Source organism: Notechis scutatus, chromosome Z (genome assembly GCF_049901735.1).
Source record: "Notechis scutatus isolate UNSWTSFEM ecotype Mainland chromosome Z, rNotScu1.2, whole genome shotgun sequence".
Classification (NCBI taxonomy): Eukaryota; Metazoa; Chordata; class Lepidosauria; order Squamata; family Elapidae; genus Notechis; species Notechis scutatus.
The window spans coordinates 29,494,445-29,520,915 of record NC_142025.1 but is presented as its reverse complement, the minus strand read 5'-3'; the positions used below and the strand labels follow the sequence as shown (position 1 = coordinate 29,520,915).

The 26,471-nt window shown below is 42.0% G+C and overlaps 1 protein-coding gene across 8 annotated transcripts in view; it reads right to left on the bottom strand.

The window, feature by feature from the left end:
- Positions 1–26,471, bottom strand: part of TBC1D5 (TBC1 domain family member 5) — a 448,530-nt gene that overhangs the window by 368,479 nt on the left and 53,580 nt on the right. The gene's annotated exons all lie outside the window — the stretch shown is intronic.

The following is a 26,471-nucleotide window of genomic DNA, read 5'->3' as shown; positions in this document are numbered from 1 at the left end:
AAAATCAGCTGTTAAGCAGCTGTGTCGCTTCAAACAAAGCGGCGCCTGGGTAAACGGCACCTCAGGTGAGGGCAGGCTTCCCTTGTGCGAGAAATTACTCCCTCTGTGATGGCGAGGTTAGGAGAAGGGAAGGCTACAGGGAACGGCTGCGTCAATTGTACGGATGGAAAAAAGCCTCCGCAGCACTTTAACAGTGCTGCAAGATCTAACCTGCCAGCACAAATTGTCAGAATGGAGAATCCAGTGTTTTTAACCAAAGAATTGACAGCCAATCTTTTGTCACATCCCTATAGGGCAAGACTGAGTCGTGAACTGGGGAAATTGACAGTTAACAGAGGGGTGGTAAAAGATCAAGGACTCAGTCTCTGGGCAGAAAGGCATGTGTCAACTCATCCGTGGATTCTCCAATCGATGTGCTGGAGAATGCATCTTGAATCGCCTATATATTAGTTGGCGGTTTAGACGCTTCAGATACAGAATTGCCCTTCATTCCCCCGAGGCCTTTGGGATGACAAACAGGATGAAATAAAATCCTATCCCTTGTTGGTCCACAGGCACCAGCTGGACTTCATGGACCTCCGGCATGTGCTGAATAGCTGTTTCCATGAGAACCCTTTTCTCCCTATTCTTAGAAATAGGGCAATGAATGAAAAACCTCGGGGGTATGGAGAGGAACTCCAGAGACAAGCCTGAACAGACCGTCTCCAGGATCCAGGTGTCTGTAGTTACTTCCTCCCAATGCCTGGCAAATAAGACCAATGGGAGGACTGACATAGTTTTTATCTAGGGCATTGGAAGGGACACCCCTTCCCCCTCAAAAGGGCTGCTTGTTCTGGAACTGGCGGTTTCTACCTGTCTGATCCTGTTGTTGATCCTGTCTGGGAATGAAATGTATCTGAGATCTAGAAAACCCCGTTCCAGCTTCCATCACCCTAAAAAAGGGACGGTGAAAATAAGGTGCAGAGCGGAATTTGCCATGTCTTGGCCTGGATGGTAAATTCTTCCTTTGTCTTTAGATTCCACCAGAACCTGGTCAAGAGCCTCTTCAAACAATTTATCCCCTTTGAAGGAAGAAGTAGCCAACCTCTACTTATACCTCATGTCTGCCTGCCATTGTCTGAGCTAGAGCAGATGGCGAGAGGCAAGAGACAATCTTATAGCCCTCAATGTGAACCTGACTGCATTGAGGATGGCATCAGCAAAGAACTTAACAGCTGCCCAGAGTTTATTGATGTGCTGATGAGATCTCATATCGCTAGCCTGAATTCTATCTTGCAATTCAAGTGGCCAGATGAGGGAGGCCCGGTTGAAGAATGATGCAGCAGTGGAGGTCTTCACTGCCCAGGCTGACTGATGAGTTCTTTGGAGCGTTGCTCTGCCCGTTTATCTTCTGCCCTCAAGGAGTCTTCAGGCTCACCAGGAATATCAGAATTAGACTGCAGAGCAGCAACAGCAGCATCTACTGTGGGTATTTCCAGCATTCTGGTAAGATCAGCCTCCACATTGAACAACTGCCTATCAAGCGAAGATGGGCTGGGGCCTGACCCAGAAGACAATTGTCTCTGGATCACAGTAGTAAATATCCTTAGTGATGGAATGACATCTGCAGTTATGATTTTCTCTGAAAAAAGTGGGTTATTGGGGTCCTCAGAAGCGTGGTGGAGGCTTCAGAACCTTCCCTTGTCCTGTGGCATTCTTAGAATTGAATAGGAGGGATTTAAATAGGGCTGGTTGGAAAAGCCCTGAAACTGCTGGATGCTCAGAATCCAGGCCATCATCATCTGAAAGGTCTCTCTCTATCTGATTCCCCTTGTCTAATGTGATAGACTGGGCATGCAGAGAAGGAGCAGGAGAGTATGACTCTGAATACCTAGACCAGGGATGGCAAACCTTTTTGTTGTGGTGTGCCAATAGTGTGCGCACGCGCATGCCGGCACCCACAATGCAATGCGTCCTGCCCCACCTGCGCATGCATACGGAACACCCCTTGCCAGTTCCTTTACCTGCACTGTGCATGTGCATGCCTCTCAGCTAATTTTCAGCCCGTCTGGGGCAGTTTTCACCCTCCCGGAGGCTCAAGGGAAGCCTCTGCACTGGAAGTGCTCTTTTTCAGCCTACAAAGGACTTCTAAACCCCGGGGAAGGCTGTTTTCGCTCTCCCGGGGGCTAGAGGGAAGTCTCTGCAGCCTCGGGAGGCTGAAAATGGGCCTGTTTAGGTATTTCTGGGCTCCAGAAGCCCTCTGTAGGCTGAAAACAGGCACTTCTGGTATTTCCTTTGAGCCTTCGGGAGAGCGAAAATGGCCTCAAATGAGACGAAAATCAGTTGGGAGGCACACGCATGTGCAGTGCAGGTAAGTTTGGATGGGGCTTGCATGCCTGCACAAATGGCTCTCCATGCCAACTGTGGCACATGTGCCATAGGTTCATCATCACAGACCTAGACCAATCATCATGAAATTGGGACATTTGTCTCAGACTATGTCTTTCTGAGGAGCATGAGGCCACAGAAGGTGATCATCTGGATTGCTTTAAGGCAGCTGATGCACCCTGTTTCATTGCTTCAGCTAACAGAGCCTGCATGTTGATCTGCATATCAGGCTCCTGTCCCACTGCTGGAAAGAACTCTGTAGCAGTGGGTGTGAAAGTGTCCTCTGGGACCACTCTGGGTCTCTGGCCAGTTACTGTATTCTCCTCAGTTGCTGGGAAGACAGAGAAAATATTTCTTCCTTCAGCCATGCCAAGAGAGCTGTGGTTCTTGTAACATAAACTGCTCTTCAGCTCCTCCTGTGGCCAATTCCTGTAATTGCCACCTGTCAGTCTGACAGGTCCTAGCTCTTCGCTCTAAAGGCTGCTCTTCAATTTGGAATCTGCCATAGTGATGTTTGGAACAGCTTCTGGCTTTTCTGGGCTGGTTCTTGCTGTTCCTTAGCCCATAACCTGTTTAGCACCCTGTCCCTGCGGCGTTCATCTCGTTCTGTTGCCTTGGAGCTCTTTCGAGATCCTGCAGCCTTGGCTTTTGGCTTGGAAGCTTCTGATGAATCTGAAGGGCTTAGGGTTGTAGGACTGAGAGAGCGCAACAGCCTGCAAGCTGTTTCCTCCGCTCTCCTATTCCCGTGGCCAGCATTTTCAGTAGAATCTGTCATTTTGTTTCCTGAGCTGTCAGGCAGCCTACATTCCCTTGGATTTACTCCTGACTCAGGGAAGAAAATTACCACCAGACAATCTCCTGGGGCAATTCAGTAATCACAGGCAATCCTTGTTGACAGTTCCCGTCACGCCCCTCAGCCAGTAGCCACAGAATCAAAACGGCCATCAGAGCGGCACTTTAAAATGCTCCGATGCAGAAAAAAAACCTTCCCAAGACTCAGACGTTCTGTGGTGTGGAGGTTAGCTCAGTCACACCAACCATCAAACTATCTACCTTACTTGAATCAGATCGGCCCTTAGCCAATCAGCATCAGCAGACCCGGGCTGAAGCTCCAACCGACGATCTTTTGACAGCTGGTAGACCAGGAGCCAGCTATCGTTCTTATAGCATTCAGGATTGGATTTGTCTGATTTTTGTTGTTTAAATGTTCTAATTGTCAAAGCAATGGAAAACATGTTGGCCTAGCTGCTTGACTGAGTCAATTTCAGGGGACCATTGGTAACAGGGAAGTGTCCTCACAGATCTGACAGACTCAGTCCAATCAGCTAGCAGCAACTGACTACCCAATCCTGGATGCTATCTCCACCACAAAGGAGAATATTGTTTATTCTTGCCTCTCAGGATTGCTTTCTTTTTCCCCAATTGAAACCAGTGATAAAGAACACATCTCAAAGTTGGTTATACTGAGCAAGTTATTTTTAAAAAATTATGTATTAACCTTTATTATGTGAGAAGATTGTTTAATTTTTCAAAGCAAAAAATATATATTTGGTTAGCTATTCTGCCTTGTACAGTCTGTGGTGTAGATATAAAGTGATCTACAATTTTTCTTTATTATTTATCACAAAACAAAAAAAATAAAAAAGGTCAGCAACAGCTTTCCTTATAAGCGCGCTCTTCCTTCTTTTTTGTTAATATTTGCAAACACAATCACTATAACGTAGGGATAACACATTAAAAAGCATCTTTTTAAATTCTATCTATTCCAAATATTTCACAATTAACTACTGAACCTATTTTAAGAATGAGAAGTCTCCAAGCAATTCAAAGTCTATAACCTGTAATTGATGATGAATAAAAGTCTATATTGATGTATTAGATGATACACTACTCTAAGCAGAGTCAATACTAGATTCCAAGAGTCAATACATTTAGAAGACATTTATCAAGAAGTTTTAAATGCATCTATAAATGTTGAAGGTAAGGAGGAAATAATTACTAGGAATTCATGAACAGTAGCTAAGTGCAAAAATGTTGTTCTGTACTCAGATTAACAACTTTCAGTTATCAGTACATGAAAGCTATGATCATCCCCAACAATTAATTATAAAATATTTATTTATTTTTATTTATTTATTTATTTGATTTGCCAATTGTTTACAAGATAATAAGTATAAGTGTATACATAGTTGTGAATACATGAAATGGGTACATATAAGAAAAATAAAAGAAGAATAAGAGAAACAATAGGACAGGGACGGTAGGCACGTTGGTGCGCTTATTACCAATGGTCCCCTGAAATTGACTCAGTCAAGCAGCATTATGTTTAATACTGTAACATCAAAGGCTCTAAAACAGCTTTACTATATGGAAATAGTGTGGCTTTTAAATATAATTCTGCAAGAAAAATGGGTAAACAATTCACACATATAAAATATTATTGACTTTTTAAACTATCTGCTGAACAATCAGACTTTTTGGTCATTAAAACAAGTGCAGTCATGTGATCTCTTAACAACTCCATATTAACAACCCATTTTCCAAATTTAGTTTTGGGCATAAGTACCCCAAGTAATGTGTTTCTTTAGATTTCATGTATATACAGAGTCAAAATATATATTCTACTTTTAGTGATCTAAATAAAACAGATCAGTTAACAAATCAGAGTTTTCATTCAAGGCACAAAGGACCAGGCTCTAGTTATCATAAGTAGATAGTTTATAAGAAGACCAAGTTCTCCAGTGAGTTGTTCTGAGCATCCAGGTCAGGGTAATACTTCCGTCTGCCATTCAATAGGTTGAGCAAAGTTCTGAGGACACTCCCACTTGTTGCTTGTCCCCAGTTTAGCTCAGCCTGTCATTCGAGCTAGACATGTATACTGACCAAGATCATCAGAACGCTTCTGGCTATCAGATCTTCCTAGTAAGACCAGTCCTTTTATTTTTTGGACAGTATTTTTGTTTTAATTTTAATTTTTTATTTTACAATTGCTGACAACTGACAATTGACTTTATCAGCTGTCCGTCAGTTGCAGCAGGTCCCCTTTAAGGGGCCATAGCGGTGTGAAGAGCTGGAGCTCGATTCCGCTGCTGAAGCCTCACTTTTAAAAGTTAAAGGCTTCAATCACTCTGCTGACTTCAGCAGCAGGGACTGGTAACTCCAGTGCAGTTCCACTACTTGGTGCCTTTTCAGAGTGTCGCCTTCCTTTCTTTTTCTTTTTTTTTCAAGATTTTTACTCCCACACTCGCACCAAGGCTCCCCAGATTTAAATTTTGCACCGGTGGCTGTTACAGCTGGCACCATTTGGGATCGGCTTTATTTCATGCCAAATTCAAACGATCCAAAATATGCCTTTTTCCCCCCCTTGCTGTTGCAGCTCCAAAGAGGAAGTTTTCCTTTAACTGGTTTTCAATCATTACAGCAAGTGGCTTTTACTGCAAGGTTGAAACTTGCCTCAAGGTCACCTTTTTGGAAATAGCACTTTACACAGAGGCTTCTTACAATCAGCGCCAGCTGGGCAGTGGACAGTTCGCACCTAGGCCATTGACAGCCTGCACATTAAAACTGTATTTCTAAGAGGCAATTTCACAGGGAATTTTCAGACTCAGGATAAATTTGGTAATTTTTTTTTTTGTCCTGCAGTTGTGACAGGTCAGCTTCAAATAATTTGAAATTTGAATTGATTTTTGTTTTGATTTTTGGAATTTGTTTTTGAAATTTAAATTCAGAAAAAAACATTTTGGAATTTTTTTTAATTTGGATTTTATTTTTTCTGCAAGGACCTGACTGTCATTAGGAGTCACTGCCCGCATTCCGGAGCAGACTCCCTGTGGGTCAATAGTCACTGCCCAATAGTCAAAGAAATACTCTTGCCTCCAGGCATGCAATGGAAGGAGAAGGCTCAGTTTTTTCCAGTGAGTCAGGGTCCAGAATATCTACCAGAACCATGACAAGGAAAAATCCAAGGCTTCCTCTCGCTCTAAGAAACATTCAAAGGCAGCAGAAAAATATGAGAAATGCCGCCAAAAAGCACTGGAGAAACATCTGGAGAGGAGTCTTCAGGAGGCTGAAAAGAATCAACAGTCAGCCTCCTCAGCAGTTTCCACAGCTTCTCCTGGGCCTCTCCCAACCCCACCCTTGGACCTTTTGGTCACCAACAGAGGCAGTGACAATCAGAGAGCTCTACCTTGGTCCCCAAGAGGAGCACCTGAGACATTCATCCCTCAGGCCCCTAGACCAGTTTTCAACAACATGGCTGATCTGAGATTCCCTGCTTCCATGCAATCAGGGTTACAGACTCAACAAGCCAAAAGACCCAGGATGGTGCCTGAGGCTACCTTCACCCCAACTGCAGCAGGGGTCCATGCAAAGGAATTCCTCCCTCAAGACTTGCCTCCATCTATGCCAGGGGTGGGCAAACTTTTTGGCTCGGGGGCCGCATTGACTTTTAAAATTTGACAGACGGGCCGGGTCAGCACAAGATATGATACATATAAAAAACTGCATTTGTTAACAGTACATATCAAACATAAACAGAAAAAAGCATTAACCTTCGCTCTCTTTTGCTCCAGTTAGGTGCTCCCAGCATGCACAAGGAGCATGAAGGGAGGCAACAAGGGCATGTGATGGGTTCCTCCATGGTCCCCTCCCAGGTGACAGCCAGGGCTTTGGCACCTACTTTTTTCTTGAGAGGTGTGGTGTCTGCCTCCCTTCATACTCCTTGTGGAGGGACACACATGCCCCGTCACCCCTGCCGCCACTACGTTTGCTCGGCTTCTTCCATACAGAACAAACAGACAGAGAAGGAGGAGAGCAGCTGGCCAGTTGGGGGAGGCTTCTTGTGCTGCGAAAGAGGCGGCTAATGATCTCGGCTCCGCTCTGCTTCTCCAACATCCGGCGCCGCCCTGTTCTGTGCGCCGGCTGCTCGGACTTGCTGGGCCTGACACAGAACAGGGCGGCGCCGGATGTTGTAGAAGCAGAGCAGAGCCGGAGATCATTAGCCGCCTCTTTTGCAGCACAAGAACAGGGTGGTGTCGGACCATTGGAGAAGCGGAGCAAAGCCGGAGATTAGTAGCTGCCTCTTTCGGCGCAGCCGGGGGTCATCTCCTTCTCTGGCGGTTTGTTCTGTATGGCCAAGGAGGAGGAGACCAGCCGAGAAGCATGCTGCAAGGCAGGGGCCACGCGCAGCAGAGCAACACGCCACGCCCAGCCCTGGCGAGGGAAAGCAGTGGGCGTTCCCCAGGCGGTGGCCTCGGCCCCGCCATCAGGGAAGCGGCTGCCCAGCTCCGGAGCTGATCCACACCTGACCGGCTGGAAAGGAAGGGTGTGTAGCATTGGTGTTGTGTGTGCGATTTTTTGGCGTGCGGCGCGGGGTCTCTTTTGGCTGGTCCCGATTGACTGGGTCTCTTCAAACACCAGAAGTTGATGATCCAATGGTGGTCCTAGCAGCCTCCTCCACCATGCCCAGTGAGGCAGAAGACACTGAGACCAGAAGATAAAAGGGTAGAGCTAGCACTATGTAGGGTGCACCAGGTGGATGCTTGGGTCATCAAGAGGCCACAGCCACGTCCTTTTTCACATGCACTTCCCTAAAGTGGCTACGTCACCTACAGGACTCCATTCCAGCCACTAACATCAGAGCCCACCAAGACATAGCGAAGTTATGTGAAGGAATTTTCCATGGATGCCACCCTTAATGCAGTCAAATTCTCATCCCGAGCCATAGCCTCCCAAGTTACAGCACGCTGTCTATGGCTCCGCCATTGGCAGGCAGATACCAAACATAAGTGGCAGCCACCCCCTTTGATAGGACAAAACTGTTTGGGTCAGCCTTGGACCCCGCCCCTAGTAGCACAGGGTCATTGGACTCCAACAGACAAAAATTCCAGCATCAACTGGCTGGAACTCAAGGCAGCCTATCCGGCCTCCGCAAGTTCTGGCACGAGATCCAGGGACAGCAGGTCCTTCTTCTCACAGACAATGTGGCCACCAAAGCACACATAAATCGACAGGGGGGCACACATTCAAAGTCCCTCATGAGAGAGGTGGAAAGGCTTTGCCGTGGGGCAGAGAGCCATCTCCAATCCATCAAGGTGGAACATATCTCAGGACAGCACAACATCCAAGCAGACTGTTTGAGCAGGGCCAGACCCAGGGCTACTGTCTGACTAGTTGAGCAGGGCTACTGTTGGCCATTCTGAGTGGCACCTGCACCCAAGCCTCTTCTGAGAGATGCCGGATCAATTTGGCCTCCCAATCCTGGACCTCTTTGCCTCGCCCCTCAATGCACAACTACCAGATTTTTCTCGAAGTTCCTGACTCAGGGAGTGGAGGGAATCAATGCTCTCCACTGTCCCTGGCCCCAGGGCCTCCTATACGCATTCCCTCCCCTCCCTCTGATACCAGAGGTCATCAGGAAACAATTAGACAGCAGAAATTCTTCTGCTGGCACCATACTGGCCCAAACGCCCATGGTTTGCGGACCTCATGGACCTCTCGACTGCTGATTCTTGGAGAATTCCACTGGACAGGGTCTCCCTCAGCCAGGAGCCCATTCAACATCCGGAACCACAATGGCTCCACCTGGCCACTTGGCAAAGGTGAGAAACTCTCCACCAAGGTCATTGAGATTATTCAGGCTGCAAGACGTCCATCTACGATCCACATTTATAACGCCACTTGGAAGATCTTCTCCAGGTGATGTGACAAAAAGGCGATAAATCCCACCTTAGCATCGGTGGCAGATATACTGGACTCTCTACAGGAGGGATTAGACAATGGCCTCTCCCCAAATACACTGCATAGGCAGGAAACAGCCCTAGCCTCAGTCCTCTCCTGCGGTGACTTACAATCTCACTTATCATCTGAGAGTATATAGCTTCCTATGGGGGGGGCACTAACTTAAGTCCTCCTGTGGTCCACAGATACCCCACTTGGGATTTGAATAAGGCTCTTACAGCATTCACCAAACCACCTTTAGAACCACTGAGAACTAACAGCCTTCACCTTCTAACATATAAGGTGGTTTTCCTGGTGGCGATAACCTCCACCAGGAGAATATCTGAGCTAGCTGCTCTTTCAGTAAGAGAAGACTTTTGCGTTTTTCACTCAGATAGGGTGATTCTTCACCTAGATCTGACTTTTATCCCCAAAGTCAATACCTCTTTCCACCAAGTGCAGGAGTTGATTCTTCCCTCTTCTGCCCTAGACAGACCCATGCATTAGAGCAGGGGTCCCCAACCACCGGTCCGCGGACCGCTACCGATCCGCGGAACAACTCCTACTGGGCGCGGCTTGCTGGGCGCCATCTTTTTTCATGAAAAAGTGCTTCCAGTGAGCTTTTCCGGTAGAAAGCTCACCGGAAGCACGTTTTCATCAAAAAAGATGGCGGCGCCAGCGCTCGGTGAGCTTTCCGGGTAGAAAGCTCACCGGGCACGTTTTCATCAAAAGATGGCGGCGCCAGCCCTTCGGTGAGCTTTTCTGGGTAGAAAGCCATTTCTGCCGGAAAAGCTCACCGAAGGGCGCCGCCACGATGGCGTGCTTCGATGAGTCACCGGAAGCACTTTTTCATCAAAAAGATGGCAGTGCCCAGCTGATGCGGTGCCGGGCGCGGCGCCCAGCTGATGCCGGTACCGGGCCGCGGCGTCAAAAGGTTGGGGATCACTGCATTAGAGAGACAATGACATTCCCTAGATGTGCGTAGGGCCCTCCGCATTTATATCAATAGGACTGTTGCCCACAGGAAGACAGAGGCCCTCTTTGTTTCATTTCAACCCTCCACCCTAGGGAGAAAAGTCACAGCTTCAAAGGTGGGCAGATGGCTCAGAGCCACTATTGCAAAGATGTATGAATTCCAGACATTACCAGTGCCCAGAGGAATCACGGCACACTGCACCAGGAGTGCACCACATCAGCGGCTTGGACGACACAAGCTTCTATTACAGAAATTTGTAGAGTGGCGACGTGGTTGTCAACATTGTCCTTCATTAGACATTTCAAATTGGATGTTTTTGCATCAGCGGAAGCTGCCTTCAGCAGACATGTTCTGCAAAGGGTTCACATGGTAAGGGAGATTCCAAACCAGATGGAGGCCCTCTCGTAAGGACACGCCAGCTTGGGCATGTCCCAGACCTGGATGCTCAAAACAGCTCACTGGAAAAAGGGCATTGGTTCTTACCTGATACACACATTCTCTGGGAGCTGTGATGAGCATCCAGCCCCACCCAGATGACCATCTGGTTCTGGTCTGGTCCTGGTCAAGCATGATGAGCAACATGATGAGTACAGCGGAGTAATCTACAACTTTGACTTTGCTAAACTGGGGACAAGCAGCAAGTGGGAGTGTCCTCAGAACTTTGCTCAGCCTATTGAACAGCAGATCCTGACTGGATGCTCGTCACAATTCCCAGAGAATGGGCGTATCAGGTAAGAACTAATGCCCTTTCTCTGCAGAAGACAATAAAAAAATCAAGGAAAATGGCCTCAGTTAAAATAGCAATGAGTATAGTATTGGAAGACCTGAAGATCAGTTTAGGAACAGATCTATCATGGAGAAACTCTATGTAGCTAGTTAAAGTTGACACTAATTTGATAATAATAATACATCAATAAATCATTTATTTAGATAAATAAATCATATATTTTCCATGGTTTCTAGTTAGGGGGGAGGCACCTTTCAACCAATTCCTCTATCCATCTATAGTTTTTCTGCTCTTTATTCCAAACTGCCTTCAAACATTCAATTAATAGGAAGATTTTCAAAATACAAAAATTGTAGGATGATGTAGAGAGAAGAAACCTATGTTCTAAAATAAACCCAAGTTTGAAAGATCTAAAATCCAGATTATAATTTTGCTCAATATGAGAAATTATAAATAAAATATTCATAAGTCTAGTTTTCATAGTTCTTTGACATGTTACTAAAGAACGGATTATAGTACCTCAAGATTTCCTTAATATTTCCTTAATATTGTTATTGACAACGTATCAAATTATTGTAAATAGATAATATTTTACAGTTCTAGTGTTGCTTATTTTAATACTTTCATGATGGCACATTTCTATTAAATTTTAATAAGCTAGTTTTTTTCCCCTATGGCAATAATTCAGTTTTGAACAAACTATTATTTATCTGACAGAATGGAGATCCAAAACATGAAATGTACCTTAAATTATTCAATTATTCCTATTTGAAAGAAAATATGTCAATCTACAAGTAAGAGATTTCAAGAATATTTCCAAAGGTTTAAAAAAATTGTCTTATTTATCAAGACTTACTCCTTATGTCAATTTAGTTCATTAAATATTGCAGTTGTGTGTTAAGGTCAAATAGTGTCAACCAATTATTGTTGTGAGCAAAGTCCTATTTAAAATAAACAACACAGATACTAAATTATTTCAATAGGCTGTCTGAGCATTGTTTATCCAAAATGTCTTCCAATCATAAAAGTGTATTTTAAGGTTTCAGGGACAAAAAATTACCACAGCATTTAGCTGAGCTTTGTTAATACGTCACATAACCCGTAGTCCCATCTGTTATTCAAATGTATTTCTTTTAACAAATATTAAATCACCTATAAGAAGGTCCCTTTAATACATTTCATTTTCTGACAAGTTATTGTAAAAACTTTAATTAGATAAAATAAGGTGTAAGCATGTGAAGAATGCAAACTTTTTCTCTATGTATAAATTGGGCATGATTTGACTTTTGTAAGTACTTTGAAAAAGTTGAGGATTTTAATATAAACATTTCAGGACCAATAAAAAAATGAATGTTCTTACTCTTTGCAAGTAGCACTATGTTGCAGTTGACAGACAGGGGAAAACCTTCAAATTTTCATTCAAGACAGGAAGTTTATTATCCTTAAATGAGCTTGAGCTTCTCAACCAAGCCAGCTAAATGGTACTAAAGAGGTTTTTTTTAATGAAACACAACCCATAAACCACTTTAAGCTGCTTAGAGGTAGGAGATAAATAAATGTATTTGATAAATCAATTAAAAGTTCATTTTCTCCTTTTAATAAAACAATAGCCATAATTTAAGCCTGCTATTAAATTAAATTATGCCAATTTCAATTCCACATATATAATCATTTCACCCCACTGCAACTGGCCCTCTTCACCCACTCTGGCAGAGGCCATCTTGGCAGGCCCCGTTAGTCAAGGAATTCTGGTCAGTGAAGTTTCAGATAATGGGCTTTCTCTGCTGTAACTCTGTCTCTTTGGAACATCTTATCCCTGGTTTGGCTCCCACCCTTCTCTAAGGCCTAAAGACTTGGCTCTAACAACAGATAACTTGGGAACCCAACAGGGGAATATCACTGGAGATACTAAAAAATAAATAGATAGTAAAATAAGCAAATAAATAATACACTTTCCAAGCCATTTTCCCTTGTAAAAGATTTAAAGATTTTTACCATATAAACCAAGTATGGGGGGGGGGGAGTCTTCTTGTGGACCAGAGACGATCTAACGAATTCTTCAACCCTGCTATCTTTCCTGATTAAGTTCAAATCTGGTAATTTAAAAATTTATAACATTTGGTTTGATAAAAAGCTAAGGGAATATGTGACAAAAGTGCTAACAGGCCTGAGTCACTGTTTTGAAATAGGATTTCCCTCCCTCAGTATACAATCAAACATAAGCAAGCAGGGAAGTGGTAAAAATACTCAGCACTTCTCACACCAACCCATGAATAAACTAGGCCATAAAGCATTTCAAAGTATAGGTGTGCATTCATTTCTATCATTTTAGTCTGGAATAATTTAAATGAGAGTGATGTGTAAATAATCTACTTCTTTATATTGGTTCATACAATGTATACTCCACATATTCTAGCAAACAAAATGCATGAATTCCTCATCTTATTAGGCATGACCATATTCGACATTATATTTGTCTGTGAAACATGGTTAAATGCATCTTTTCCAGACTCCATTATCACAGTCAGAGAATATCACATTTATCGGTCAGATCGCGAAATCCAGAAAAGGAGGTGGAGTTGCTATCTTCTACAAAAAATCCCTAAATCTAAAAAAAATTACACAGGAATTTTGATCTCCATCGTCTGTGAACTGTCCTCAAATACCACAATCCACTTCTTACTATGCTATAGAGCCCGATTATGACATAGTTCATGCAAACAAACTAACTTCACTGCTAACGTGGGCTGCCTCTTGCCCACACCTTCTTATTTTCCTTGGTGACCTCAATCTACCTCTTTTAAATTGGACCCTAAATGAATGCACATCCAAACTCATACATGCAATCCTGTACAAAGCCGTTACTACACTGGGGCTGGATCGATTAGTAACTAACAACACTAGATTCAACAACTTCCTTGACCTCATCTTCTGCAACAGCTCAAACTCAATATATGGCCTACAAATACAAGAACCCTTTTCAAACAGTGACCACAGTATGATTGACTTTTATCTCAATTTATGTCCTCACAAAGAGGATCATAATGATGGATCCCCAAAATACAACTTCAAAAAAGCCAATTATGATCTCATAGATGCTGACCTATTATCTCTTGATTGGCACATTCTGTTCTCTAGCTGTAATACTACAGAAGACCATTATAATGCATTCTCGCTTGAACTTGAAAGAGTTTTACATTGATAAAAAAAATCAGTACACCAAATACAAGATAGGCGGATTGTCGATGATCCTCATTCTGTCAAGGACCTTGGAGTACACATATCAAATGACCTAAGCACCAGAGTTTACTGTAACAGCATTGCCAAAAAGGCATTAAGAGTTGTAAATCTAATGTTACGAAGCTTCTCTTCCAGAAATATTGAATTGCTAACTAAAGCATACAAAACTTTTGCTAGACCAGTACTCGAATACAGCTCATCAGTCTAGAATCCGCACTGTATATCGGACATTAATACAATTGAGCGAGTCCTGAAGTATTTCACGAGAAGAGTACTACACTCCTCTGCTCACAACAGAATACCCTATATCACCAGGTTTGAAATTTTGGGCTTGAACTATGCCACCTAGAGTTGGATTTAGCATAGTACACAAAATTATCTGCTACAATGTCCTACCAGTCAATGACTACTTCAGCTTCAACTGCAACAATACAAGAGCATACAACAGATACAAACTCAATGTAAACTGCTCCAAACTTGATTGCAGAAAGTATGACTTCAGCAATACAGTGGTCAATGCCTGGAATGCACTACCTGACTCTGTTACATCCTCTAACTCCCATTCCTTTAACCTCAAACTATCCACTATTGACCTCACCCCATTCCTAAAAGGTCTGTAAGTGGCATGCATAAGTGTACAATCATGCCTACCATCCCTGTCCTTCTGTCCCCATTTATTCCTACTTATTTCCTGTATTCTTACTCATGTTTATACTTATACCTATTATCTTGTAAGCAATTGACAAATCAAATAAATAAAAACAAATATCCACCTAAAAACTAAAGGAAATTGATAGATAAAACTTGGCAATTATACCAGATTTCTTAACTAAAATGATTATTCAAACTGATTCAGAATCTATGTTACTTCTAAAATATATTCATATACATCAATGTAAACTTATTTATAATTTATGACTAAAATAATGAGTAGTAAATAAAGGAGTTTATAACAAATAATATATATAATATGGAACTTTCACTTGATCTTGGATTTAAAAGTAGCATATAGAAGAAAGAGAAGATAGATGATTCATCAAAGAGGCTTACCAACAATTAGCTAATATTTTCATATAGAAATTTTATTTAATATTTTAAAGGCATACATAGAAACATACATTTGTGAGATAATATAAAAGCAACCCAAAAGGCTTTTTGGTTTATGTCAGTAAAAAAAAAAGTGAAGCTATTGCTAGATGAGGATAGTAAGGAAGATGTTAAGGAAAGAATTCCTTCATTCCTATTTTGCCTCAATTTTCTCTCAAAATGTTTAAACAGGCCAAGTAAAACAACTGACAAAAAAGTGTATCTTTAGTCCCTAGAGATTGCTAGGGAAAACATGACTACTAAGATGTGAAACTAAAAGAAAGTACAGATGTTATCTTGAGAGCCCTTTACATAATCTTTGAAAAAATATGGAAGGCAGGGGTAGCACCAGAAAAAAGAGAAGAGCATGTTTTGTTTCTATCTTCACAAAAGGTAAAAAAAGGTCTAGATAATTATAAACATGAATAGCTCGATATCATTACTGGGCAAAATTCTGGAATAAAATATAAATAATCAGCTTATAAGCATTTATAAAATTAAGAAAGGATTCCATGTAGGTTTATCAGAATGAATTGTAGCTAACCAAACTGATCTCCTTTTTAATAGCATGGCCAGTTAGCAAACCACAGAATGTGGTGGATATAATATACTTTGCTTTTAGCAAAGCATTCAACCAGATGTCCCAAAAGATTCTAACAGAAAATATGGCAAAATTTTGCATGAGTTGCTCAGTTTACTTTCACTGACAAATTCATTTCCCCCTGGGAAAAAAGAATTGCCAAAGATATCTGTCTGTTCTACTTCATTACTAGACTCACTTAACCCAAAAAGAACTTCACAAGAAGCCAACCAAGAGTACTTGTGTAGATATATCAAATAATAGATCTAAAATGTCTATTTAATATCTAAGGGCCCATTTCTATTACCTTTTTAAGATTCTTTAATACCTCCATTGTCATGCAAGTATAGTGTTTCTATTTGTAGAATAGCACTATATCCAAATATACTAAATTTAGTGAAATTGTTGACAATTTTACTAAAGGCTATTCTAATATGTGTTAGATCTCATTACATATGGCAAAGATTTATCAACAGGAGTAAATTTAGTATACTTTATTCTTTTACAAAAACATGTTTCAAAAAGTTTTTGAACCAAGTTAACATAGCCAATAGGAGGCTGTAGGAATAAAAGTTATGAGTTCCCCAATCTTTAACATATGATTCATATCTATTCCTTCTTAATTCCTTTTTGCTATTATAAGCAGAAACCGATTGGTAAAGAAACTATCTGTGTGTTGTGTGCATGTGTATATGCGCGCACACACACACACACACATCCATCCAAATTCGTAAAAGTAAATAAGACTGATCAGAGGCATTTTTTTAGGCAGTCAAGTATTAGATTTGCAGCTTTAAAAGAATCTCTACCATACTTAAATCATCTGGTAGCAAGAAGGTGGGTGCTAAGATAAGGATCAGGCTGGAGGCAAATAAAGCTGTTATAATTATAGCTGGGAACACAATTTGTTAAAGGAAGTGTACTGTATAATTACAATTGAAATTTCAGCAACATGCCCACAGGCAATCCTACAGCTGTCAGGAACTGACAATGCTCATGAGTTTTTCTCAAATAGCAGATATTGTAGTAGTTTGAGACATCTTCTCTACAGCTAATTTGACTTTGAGGACTACAGAATGCCTCCATTCTGTATGCCTTCATTCTTTAAGCCTTCTCTAGTATACAGAATAGGGTTTACAGTACGTAAATTTTATTTCACAGAATACAGAAATGCAAATATATGCCTGAATATCTATTTCTGGAAAATATAACAAAATATTTTTTATAAATTCTTACAAAAGTAAAATATTCCAGGAAGGCAGTTAAATAAGCAAACTGAATTAAACAGATTTAAAAAGAAAAAAGGTTTAAATTCTGTCTAACCACATTACTGATTCTGTCTAACTCCCTTACAGGTTCTGACTCAATCTGTGTCACCATGAAGTATTCACACTGTTGCCTCCTAATCAGTGCACAGTGATCTGATGAATCTGATCAGCTGAGTTGGGACACTAAGATCATGCAAAGCTGCCCATAGCTTATTGGTGTTCTATACAATCTAAGGCTTTTCTGTAATCAATTAAGCACATATAAAGATCCTTTTGATATTCACATACCTTTTCCATAATACATCTAATATTTCTAATGTGAGCTTGAGTGCTGCATCCCTTTCTAAAGCTAATCTGTACATCAGGTAACTCTTTGATTATTTTTAACAGAATCTTGCTTGCATTGGAAATAAATGCAATCGTGGAATAGTCTCTGGTATTGCCTTTTTTTACTAATGGGATAAAAACATATATTTTCCAGTCCAGGCCATTGATATGTAGTCCATATCTTTTGATACAGGGCAGTGATGATGTTAATTAGCACTGGTCTTAGTAATTCCACGGGTATTCCACCTGGGGCTTTACAATTCAGCAATTTTCCCATGGCCGATTCTATTTTTTCTTTCAAGATGTTTGATTCTTTATTAATTTGGCTGTTATCATTGCCGTCTTGATGATAAATCAAACTGCTATAGTCCTTCCATATACTATCGCTGGTCACTTAGTGCATTCCTATTGCAGATTTTAACAGTTCTGTGCCATGCTGAAAAACTGGATTGCATCATTCTTACTATGGAAAACATGACCTTCTTTAAATAACATATTTTGGATGCAATTACAATGTGAACTTTGCTGTCATCATAAGTAGTAATGTCAACTAACTTAATTTTAAAAGTACTGGAAGTATATCATTTATAAATGACCTAAGTCTAATATATGATTTCATGTATAGAAGAGCAGCTTCTTTACTAAAATCTACTCAAACGTAAACCTTCAATACAAGCAAAAAGAAAATTAGATACACGTATGAAGCATGATTTCTACTGTTGATGGCCAAGTCTAGGAAGCTAAATCATACGAAGAACAGTTGCAGGATTTGGATATATCTAGTTTAATGAAAAGATGGAATAAGGATGATATGATAACGGTGTTCCAATATCTAAGGGGTTGCCATACAGAAATGGGACAACCTATTCTCCAAAGTATCTGAAGCTAGGACAAGAAGCAAATAATCAAAAAGAGAACCAACCTAGAATTCTGGTTGCCTCCAGAAGTTCTGTGTGCTTTGACACTAGAGGTTTTTAAGAAGAAATTGGACAATCATTTGTCTGAAATAGTATAGGGTTCAACACTAGAGATTTTTAAGGAGAAGAAGCATTGGTCTTACCTGAATGCGTCTTCTTGGAGTGCCGTTAGAGAGTCCAAGCAAGGGTTAATTCCATTTCCAAGCTTGAGGACTGAGTCTGTCAAAGCTGTTAAGACCTGCCTCCGTTGCTAGGCAACCCCAGCTTCAGCGAAGTCAACGAGACAGATTCAACATGTCTTGGAAAACAAGAAACCACCAAGGATAAGGCAAGAAAACCATAAACAATTTCCCCCTTCACAAGACTGGATGGTCCACAGAGTGGGACTGGCACCCTCTATCAGCACTCTGAGAAGACGCGTTCAGGTAAGACCAACACCTCTTTTCCATAGTGCTGCTGCAAGAGTCCAGGCAACAGACATACCAAAGCGTAGTGTCCTATGGACAGACAGCCATCCGATCCTGCAATCCCTGCTCCGAAAGAAGTTGTTGTAACACATGTCTACCAAATGCAGCATCAGCAAGGGACATACCAAAGCGTAGTGTCCTATGGGCGGGCAGCCATCCGATCCTATTCCCCAGGGTCACCAGATGGAATGAAACAAAGAACGACTCCGACTTCCGGAAAGAGGCAGTCCACATAATATATATCCAGAGTGCTCTTCTCATGTCCAGAATATGCCATGTCTTTTCCAACCTATGTTTCCAATTAGGACAAAAGTCAGGCAACACAACCTTCTGGGCCCTGTGGAACCAGGAGTTTATCTTAGGTAGAAATGCAGGATCCAGTCTAAGGATCACCTTGTTTGGGTGGAAAATACATAGGTCCTATCAGACTAACAGAGCAGACAGTTCCGAAATACGCATTGCTGAAATGATGGCCACTAGAAAGGAAACTCTGAAAGAAAGAAAAGTGAAACTGGCAGACCTGAAAGGTTTGAAAGGTGCCTCAGTCAGGAATGACAAAACTTTAGCCAGGTCCCAGGTAGGGTACTTGTGAGTTATAGGTGGACACAGATTAGCAGCTCCCTTGATAAATCTGTGCACCATGGGGTGCTGTGCTCTTACCACGACAGAACCTAAAAAAGAGCTGCCACCCGACGATGGATGGTGTTGACTGCAAGACCTTTGTCTAGTCTGTCCTGGAGGAACTGCAGGATTTGGGCTATGGTAGCCGATGGGGGTCAATCCCAAATCTGGAGGACCAGTCACAAAAGGCCCGCCAAGTGGCATCGTAGATGCGGTTCGTGGAAGGTCGTCTGGAGGCCTGAATAATTTGGATGACCCTGGAGAAGAGACGGACCATTTCAGGGATCTCCACTCATCCTATTGGTCAACTGTAGCCACTGAGGGTCCAGGTGGACCAGAACCCCCTGGAAAAGGGAGATCCTGTTTGGTGGAATCTTCCAGGGTGGGGCCACCAACAACCCCACAAGATTTGCGAACCAGGACCTCCTTGGCCAGTGAGGAACTAAAAGCAACTCCTGATCCCTTTCCTCCAACACTTTCCCTAACACCTTGGGGATGAATGGCAGTGGTGGGAAGGCATACAACAGACCCTGAGGCCACTGGCACCTAGAGGGCGTTGATTCCCTCTGCCCCAGGGCAGGGAACCAGGAGTAGAATCTTGACAGTTGAGCATTTTCCAGAGTGGCGAATAAGTCTGCAACCAGCAGACGAACCAGTCCACCACCTCCTAGAGAGAGATGGATGGAGCCGCTACTCCGAGTGATCCATCTTTGTCCTGCTCAATCAGTTGGCCTGTACATTTTCTACTCCCAAGATATGATCTGCTTTTATGGACAGAAGATGTTGTTCTGCCCAGAGGCCCATCCTCTCGGCCTCTCTCATGAGAGACCTAGAGTGAGTCCCTCCCTGGCAGTTTATGTGAGCTTTGGCTGCAACGTTGTCCATGAGTATAAGGACACGAACCCCTTCTACGCTGTTCCAGAATTGTTTGAGTGCCAGGAACACCGCCCTCAACTTTAGCCTGTTGATGTTCCAGCCTCTGTCTTCGTGAGTCCTCCTTGAGCCATTTCCAAAAGGTGAGCCCCTCCAACTGAATAAGCTGGCATCGGTTGTTATGGTTAAGTGATGGGGCTTTCGGAATAAACACCCCCTGCTGATGGCCAGGGATAACCACCAAATCAGAGACCTGATCACTGGGGGGTGACCCTGCTAAGGAATGGCTCCTGCCTGCCTTCTGATATGGCAGGAGGAACCACTGCAGGGTCCTGGAATGAAGCCAAGCCCAGGGAACTATGTCCAGGCATGACACCATCTTCCCCAGGAGTCTTGACAGGAGGGCTAAGGTCACTGTCCTCTCCTTCCTTATCTCTTTTGTCACTGCCTGTAGGTTTCTCAGGTGGTCCTGGGAAAGGAAAACCCTGCAAGAAATGGTGTCTATTACTGCCCCCAGATGTAATAGCTGGTTGGATGGGACAAACTAGCTCTTTTTGATGTTTATGGAGAACCCATGGGCCTGCAGAACCTGAACGGTGAACCCCTTGGCCTGGGGTTCCGATGACGACTGGACGAATATGTCATCCACATAACATTGCACTCTCACCAGGAGTGACCAAAGGAAGGCTGCCAGGACTGCAAAAATTTTGGTGAAGACCCTCTGTGCTGATGAGAGTCTGAAGGGAAAGGCTCTGTATTGATAGTACTGACCCTTGTAATAAAACTGTAGGAACCAACGGTGAGGGGCCCAAATGGGGATGTGAAGGTAAGCTTCTGTCAAATCGATAGATGTGAGGAAGTTGTCCTCCCAAATGCTCTGAAGGATGGAACTCAGTGACTGCATTTTGAACTTCCTTTATGCTACAAAGGCATTGTGACATTTGAGATCCAGGATGGGTTTCCAGCCCCCCGAGGCCTTTGGTATGACAAAGAGATGGGAGCAAAACCCTGTGCCCCGCTGGTCCTCTGGAACCACCTCGATTGCACGGATGTCCAAGGTGGTGTATGGGGGATTCCATTAGGGCCTGTCGGACCTTGTCCTGAGAGACCGGACAAAAAACCTCGGGGGTGTGGAGAGGAACTCTAGTGAAAAACCTGATAGCACCCAGGAGTCCATAATGATCCCCTCCCATCGATCAGCAAAGTGGGTAAGCTGGCCTCCGATGGGAAGGGAAGGCGAGCAGTCATTTAGAGTGTCGGTATGGATGACCTTCTCCTCCTTGAAAGGGCTGTTTATTTGGAAAAGGATGTCTGCTCCGGCCTGCTTGGTTTTTGAGTATGGTGAAATTGCTGGCCAGAGTTGTTAGATCGAAATAATGGATGTCTGAAGTATGGGGTGGGATGAATTTCACTGCGCCTAGAGAGAGAAGGGAAGACCTTCCTCTTATCTCTGGACTCGTTGAGCAGCGGCTCCAAGGCCTCCCCAAAATGTTTGTCCCCTTGGAAAGGGGCAACAGCCAACTTATATGTCCTTTTAGGATCCGCCTGCCAATGGCAAAGCCATAGCATGCTCCGGGCTACTACCGAGGATGCCACCATTTTAGATGTAAAACAAGCCGCATTCAGAGTAGCATCTACTGAAAACTCAGCAGCAGCCACCAATTTGTTTATGTCCTGATAGATGTGTCCCTGGGCACAATCCTCTCCTACAATTGATGTAGCTACCTTAAAGATGCTCTGGTAAAGAATGAGGCCACTGTGGATGCTCTCACTGCCCAAGCAGCCACCTAATGCGAACACTGAAGAATCTGTTCAGTCTTTTTCTCTTCCGTTTTAAGTGCCTCCTCCAGCTCAGATGGTATGGCAGAGGAGAGGCCAACGCAACCACAGGGGCATCTACAATACGCAGCTGAAGAGCTGAATCAATTGTGGTGCTTACACTGTAAAATTTTCAGTCGTTGTTACTAAGGGAGGGACCTGATGTTGGAGCAGCCCACTGTTTACGTATGACAACCAGGAACAACTTTGGTGGTAGAATAATGTCCATCTGCATAATGGTTTCTGTAAAAAGCGTGTCCATGGAGCCGAAGTCTCCTTACTGTCTCTGTGCCGGAATCAGACTCCATGTGGGCAGCATTCTTGGCCTTATATAACAGGGACTTGAATAATGTGGGGTGGAAAAGACCTGTGAGCACAGGTAACTCTGGTTTAAGGCCCTTATCCTCAGAGTGGTCCTGATCTTGCACCTCACCTTCCTCTGAAACTGAAGACCCATTATGATCCGAACGCCCCCTTGCATGGTGTTCCTGCAAGTCCTGTAGATCTAAGCTGACTTCTAATAATCTGCCATCTTCATGGTAATCAGAGTAGATGGAAGGGTTTCTGCCCAGGCGTGGAAACCCTTCCGCAAACTCCCACCTGATGGTTTGGGAGATAAGGTGCTTGATGGCAGGGGAAATGTCTTCCTCCTCTGTGGGAAGGCCTGCAGCAGTAGGAGTATATGAGGCCTCAGCAACAGGCCTCTGTCTAGGGATAGATTGTTGCCAAGTACCAACAATTGCTGTTGCTATGGGTCAGAGGCAGATTTGCTCCCTTCTTGAGTAGGCAGAAAAGCCTGTTCCCTTGCGCCATCTGGAGAGATTTTGGCAACTAAGTCTGTCTCTTGAGATGTTGGAGACTTAGGGGGAAGACATTTTGGAGGGAAAATACCTCATCTCCTAAGATGGAAGATACTGGGTTCTGTCTCTCCCTCTCCTTCTGACTTCTGGAAATGAGTTTCTCCAAGGCCCTATGCCTCCTTTCCTCAGCTCTGGAGGGATTCCTGGAGGCAACAGCTTTGGTCTTTATTTATTTTTTGCTGCTCCTCTGGCTGCAGATTGGAAAGCAGAGACTTCCCTAGAATGGCTTTCTCTCAGGCTAGTCTGTGTCCTACTGCCACTGGGCCTCTCTTAAGTTTTTTTTTTTTTTTTTTTTTTGAAACATATATAAAATTATATAAAAGGGTATATATACAGTCCAATCACAACAGAGTCTGCCCCAGTTCACACTGTGGACCTGTGTGCTGGGCCCAAGTCTGGGAAAAAAGGGGCACTAATTTTGTACACACAAAAGACTCATATAACTTTAAATATGGGTGTTTTGGATCCAAATCAAATAAATATCTCAATCATTGTACACATACTTGATTTTCTGAAAAAGATAAATTTATAGTTGTGTACTGGAATTAAATTGTCCACCCTAGATGAGTTCAAATCATTAGGACCAGAGTTCTGAAGCAGCTGACAGATGTAATCTTGGAACCATTGAACCATATCTTTCTAAGGTCCTGGAGCACCAGGAAATTACCTGAGGACTGGAAGAGAGCTGATGTGGTTCCTATCTTCAAAAAAAGAGAAAAAATGGATCCAGGAAACTACAGACTAATCCGCCTGACATCAATACCTGGAAAGATCTTGGAAAAGATAACTAAACAACAGAACTGCAAACATCTAGAAGCAGACAAAATTATAACCAGAAGCCAACATGGGTTTGTCAAAAACAGATCACATGAAACAAATCTTATTTCATTCTTTAACAAAGTGACTAAATTAGTCGACCAGTGAAATGCTGTGGACATAGTATACTTGGATTTCAGTAAAGTACACAAGAACCTACTTCTTGATAAATTAGAAAAATATGGGACAGACAGCATCACCATGAGATAACTGGCTGACCAACTGCACTCAATGTGAAGTCCCTAATGAAACTACATCTACCGAGAGGGAATAAGTAGTGGGGTAGCCCAAGGTTCTGTCTTACGTCCAGTACTCTTCAACATCTTCATAAACAATTTAAATGAGGAGATGGAGGGGGAACTCATCAAATTTGCAGATGACACCAATATGGCATGAATAGCCAACATCTGAGAAGGGAGGCTCAAGATCCAGAAGTATCTTGACAGACTTGAACACAGGGTCCTATCTAACAAAATACAATTCAAGGGTAAGGTTTTACATGTAGGTAAGAAAAATCAGATACACAGGTATAGGGTAAAGTCCTCTTAGGCTGTATTAACAGAGAGATAGAATCAAGATCATGTGAAGTACTAATACCACTTTATAATGCTTTGGTAAGACCACACTAGAAATATTACATCAAGTTTTGGTTGCCACAATATAAAAAAGATGTTGAGACTCTTGAAAGAGTGCAGAAAAGAGCAACACAGATGATTAGAGAGGCTAGAGGCTAAAATATGTAGAAATTGGTGATCTCTTGTCTAGTAAAAAGAAGGACTAGGGTGACATGCTTGTAGCATTCCAATATTTGAAAGGATACCTTAAAGAAGAAAGAGTCAATCTATTCTCCAAAGCACTTGAAGGCAGAACAAGAAGCAATCAAAGTGAGAACCAACCTAGAACTAAGAAAAAGTTTCTTGACAATTAGAATAATTAATCTGGATATTCTGGATGCCTCCAGAATTTGTGGGTGCTCATTCACTGGAGATTTTTACGAAGAGATTGGACAGCCATTGTCTGAAATGGTATAGAATTTTCTGCTTGAGCAGGGAATTGGACTAGAAGACCTCCAAGGTCTCTTCCAACTATGTTATTCTGTTATTCATATTTGTGAGTTCCTACAGGCTTCTGGATATCAGAAGTTATAAATATGGCTTGGCTCATCAGCCAGGCTCTTCTGTTCTTTCATTTGTTGATGGGAGATATATTATTATAAGCAAAGTTCTAGCTAAGATTTATTCTCGATTACATGTTAAACCAGAAAGGAGTTGGAATAGAGGATTTTTCCAACACTATTATTCTGTGCGGGATGCTACCCATTTGTAGTAGAATTATTACAGTATATGAGTTTCTCCAAACAGAGAAATGATAATGGTTCATTTCAAATGGTTTCCCATACTGTTTGTACGTACCTGCCAATTTTCTTTCTCCCTGTTTTTTTAATTTAATGTACCAGGAATAGACATAGCTATGAACACTCATGTGTGGTTATTCCAAAAACAAGTTGATACAGAGCAACCATTGGCAGCTCTGTTATATAATTTGTTCTACTTTCTTTTAACCATTTTCAGATCAACTGCCTTCTGAAAGCAGTCTTCATATGTGCATATATTCTGTTTAAGACTATTTTTAACATTCACAAAATCTAACATTTTATTTTGTGCTGAAGTTTATTCACCTTGGGAAGAGTCTAAAGAAAATGTCTATTATGTGCCAGACAGAAATATCATATCATATCTTTATTTGGGCAAAAAATATTAAGAAGTTTGATAATCACTGGCTCTTTCACATAATTTTATAAGTTTACCATAGGGTCACCTATTTTGTTATCTCTGTGTAATTACTTTTGTTCTTTTGTTTTAATTTTCTTTCTGTTAGATTACAACTAATAAAAAATAAAAACTAGAATATCAGTATACATTTTGAAGTGGTAGTCATCCCTATTGAAACACTCCTACATTTTTCCCAATTTGAATGTTTTGTTATTGTGATTTTAAAGCTGTTTTCTTGGTATGGTTTGTATACAACCTCCATATACTGAAAGTCCTTGATTTATGATGTCAATGATGTTAGAAATTTCAGTTGCAAAGTGAATGTAATGTTGTGATCTCATTGCATAGTGCAGAAATTCTAGCACTTCAAATTACTGTCATTAAGCATATCACTATAGGTCATTAAGCAAGGACATAACATGGTCACCATTTGGAACCTTCCCCACTGTTTGTAGGAAGCTGACAAAGAAGGTTGCAAATGGCCATCAAATGACTGTGGAATGCTGCAAGATCTTCATTGTGAGCTAGGTACAAGCAACCAGATCATAATCACATTACGTCAGGGAGACTGCAATAGCTAGAATTTCAAGAACCAATACTAAGTACAACTCTCTCAGCACTATTGTAAGTTTGACTTGGTGCTGAATAAATGGTCACTAAACAAGGACCATTCGTACTTTAAACACATGACATTTTAATCCTGTTTTTATAACTTCTGCAAAAATCAGAGTTTCAATCTATTCTGATTTTTTTTTAAATTTCATTTCTGAAAAGAAATGAAAACAATATGACATGCCCTTTGCATGGTTTTTTTTAAAAAATAACTTTCTTTAAACATTCAAAGGGAATAAAATATAAATTTTATTTCATACAAATTGTACTCTGTACATGAGAATGCCAAAATATATAAATACTTTGGCATTTCTTATGTACACACTACAATTTGTAAAATCTCAGTCATAAGTCATTTTCAATTTCCCCAAATGTTAAGAGACAGGAAAAAAGTTGTCATTCTTTACTTGAATACTATAAAATGAAA